Source organism: Nestor notabilis, unplaced genomic scaffold (assembly GCF_000696875.1).
Source record: "Nestor notabilis isolate BGI_N333 unplaced genomic scaffold, ASM69687v1 scaffold29849, whole genome shotgun sequence".
NCBI classification, from domain to species: domain Eukaryota; kingdom Metazoa; phylum Chordata; class Aves; order Psittaciformes; family Psittacidae; genus Nestor; species Nestor notabilis.
This window is the reverse complement of record NW_009944595.1, coordinates 16,758-20,103: the sequence shown is the minus strand read 5'-3', so window position 1 is coordinate 20,103 and position 3,346 is coordinate 16,758.

The window sequence follows — 3,346 nt, the reverse complement described above, 5'->3', positions numbered from 1 at the left end:
CCTGCTGAAATCTTCCAAGTTACTTGGGGTATTAATGGTGCTAAAATCCAGGACTCTTCTCCTGGGAGAAGGTGCCCTTGAAGGAGGGGATGATGCGCTGCTGCGTCTGAAACTCTTCCACGTGAGCTGCCCCTCCGATGCAGCTCTGTCGTCAGTGCTGCGCGTCAGCCATTGCCAAGCTTCAACCTGACACCAAGGGATAAAAAATGGAGCAGCTAAAAGGGGGAGAGATCCCTGGGCGCTAAGAGACAAAGTTAGAAACCCTTATTTTCCTAAAGCATCAAAGTGAACATCCTCCCCAAAGTCTGTCCCATGCTGCAGATCCTGCAAAACCCCTTTGTCCATGGAAAGTGCCTGGGCAGGTTGTGCTGCTCAGTAGGATTGCACCTACCACTGGTCTCCCTGTAAAGCATGCAAGGCTGTTTGTGAATACGTGAGCCCTTTTACACCTGCAGTAACAATGGGGCAAACTTTCACCTTCAAAGCAAAGCAGAGCTTGTTCAGTGGAAAAATACAACCTTGGCAGCCCTGGTCATGCAACTGGTGAAAAAAATCCTGCCTGTTAATCACAATTCAAACAGAAATCCGCTCCCTGTCAGCCAGGGGAGCTTGTTTATGTGTTTCTTGGAACAATAAAACTCATTACCTGGCAGCTGATCAGCTTTCATAACCTAAGCAGGCACCTGACAGAGGGGCACACGAGAGAGCTGCTTCAGCACAAAGCCCGTAGCGGAAAAGCCAGGCAGCGACAGCAGGGCTTCGGTCCCAGCGAGGCACCAACACACGCTGCCAGCTCTGTGGATGTGTGATGTCCTTTCCAAGTCTTTATGCTGATCCTTCTTCTGTCGCCTGTAATCAGTCTCATGGTGCCCAGAGCTCACAGAATCCTGCAAAGTGTCTGTGGTCAGGGTTGCACCCAGATCCCGAACTGCTTCTGGTCCAAACAAGGGGAGGATAAGGGAGCAGGAACAACAGTGAGGAGTAAAAAGATTAGATTGAGATCTGCAAATGTCACCTTAGTGCCACAGGTTTGGGGGGATGGATGGGCTCAGCTGGGAGGTTTGCTGGGAGCCAGGGGAAGGAGCAGGACAGCCAGCAAGGTGAGGGGCTGAGGAGGTATGAGCCAGGCAAGGAGGCACAAGGGGCTGAGATGGGCATAGTCTGTGTGTGGTGAAGGTGGAGGACACCTTGATGATATAGACAAGCTGAACTTTGCCTGCTGTGGATGTGTTAGGGAGGCATTGTCCCTTCTTACCCCTCGTTTATTCTCCCTGCTTTACGGTTTTGTTTGTTTAGGATATCAAGACACAGAGTTCACCCTGGTTTACAGCTCTGAACTCCTGTTTCCCCCAGCTCCCACATGAGCTGGCTGTCCCTCCACGTTAGCAGGGCTTGGCTGAGACCCTGCCCCTTGTATCTGATCCAAGACCCCTCGAAACCCAGCACACAGCAGGCATGTGAAGGGCTTTCAGCTTATATAAACCCATAGTTCTACAGTTGCATACGTCCCCATGGAAACCATGAGGAGTTTCCCCTTGGTGAGGACGGTGGTAACATCACTTCCTGCTGCTGACAAAACAATTTGTCATGAAGTGATAAAAAGGCATGTTTTGTGTTTGCAGGAACTGGCTCCAGGCTTTGTTCCTCCCAAGCCAGAGGCTGCTCACCCGCCCCGAAGGCAAACAACAGCCATTGTGTGCTGCGCTGAGCAGGCATGGGGAGATGTGGACAAATCCTTTGGGCTTCCAAAATGCCAGCGCATGGACACTGACACCCCAAAAGGTTACAAAGCGTACAGAGAAAGTGGCAGTGTGTACCGCAGAGCACCACATGGGCCTCCATACAGCACCCACAGATGGGTCCCCACAGCCAAGGGGTGTACATGGCCAACTCAAATCAGGACTCAGCACGAGCCATGCGTAATATCCCCCACAACATGCAATCCCCAGGGGATGCAGTGTACCAGTTATCACATGACAAACAGACACAGCTCCAGATTAGACGCATCTCGGGTAATCCCCTTGTCTCAAAGCTTTTGCCTTTCTTTTGTAATCAGCAGTTTGAAAGGCGGTGGGTATACTCAAGCTTAGGGACTATCCTGCATTAGTCACCCCCGGTATCAGACTAGCAGGGCCTCAAGGATGTGTTAAGCCATTGAATTGAAAAAAGAACATTACATCCAGATCATACGTAGGCAAATCTAGTTTGCCCAGATACCACCTGGGTTTTTTCCTCTGTCTGGCTCTAGGGCAGCAAAAAGGGCACCAAGAGTCAATTGGAAATGGTGCTTCAGTGCAGCCCTGAGACCCCACTCCCCAGCAGATGAGTTGCGGTGTGATGGGGAAGGAGAAAAGATCATGGTGTGTGACTGTTTAGAGTCCTTAGAAGCCACTATGCATCAAACCTCATCTAAACCTGTTTCTTATCCTTTCCCTTGCCCAGCAACTGTGCTCATGACAGACACCTACACACCGTGTACCTAGCAAGACTCCACCCAGGGCTTTAGCTTCCCGAGTCTGCTCCAATCCAAGGTTGTTGGGAGGACAAGTAAACACCAGGCTCAAACCCACTCATACTGAAAGTACATATTAGCCCCGAGGTTTGTGCTGTGCTGCATGTGGCCTTCCAGACCCATGTTACTTACTAGGGTGCAGATTTGGTGACCACAACTGATGGCCTTCCTGCTACGTGCTATTTACTACAATGCAAAGTCAGTGACCACAAGTGATGGGGGGCTATCAACCCAACCAAGAAGCATGGCCAAAGCACCTGCAGGTGGGTCCCGTTAGCACCCATCAAGGGCATAAAAGGTTAAGTGGGACCCAGATATTAATGAAGGGAAAGCAGCCCTGAAGGGTGAGGTGTTGGAGGCTGGGGATAAGCAAGACTTGCTGGTGTAGCTGGTATTGCTGTAAAGACATCAGCCTAGCCAGCTGCCCCTGTTTGGGACCTGGCTCAGGGTCTGCTCACTTCTCTGTGTCCTGCTTTTGCTCAGGTTGTGGCTATGTACACAAGGGTAACCTCCAAAAGATGAAACCAGGTACCTGAGGGGAAGCGGCTGAGTTGCTCTGCTGCTGGGGTGAGTAAAGGATTCTTGGTTTTGAGAGCTATTTCCATTTTGCAACTGTACAAACTTGTGCCTGTCTGGAGAGCAGTGCCAAAATCCTGTGTGGACCTGACACTGTTAGTCTGGCACAAAGCAAGTTGGCTCCATCACTGGAAGGCTAGAGGCCAAAACCAGGGCAAAAGGTTTGTTCTCTGTCCTTATATGGCATGGGACAGCCTGTTATTCAGGTGTTAGGTGGTATCCAGGTTTGTTAGGGTGTTTTTTTCCTCTTTCCCCTGG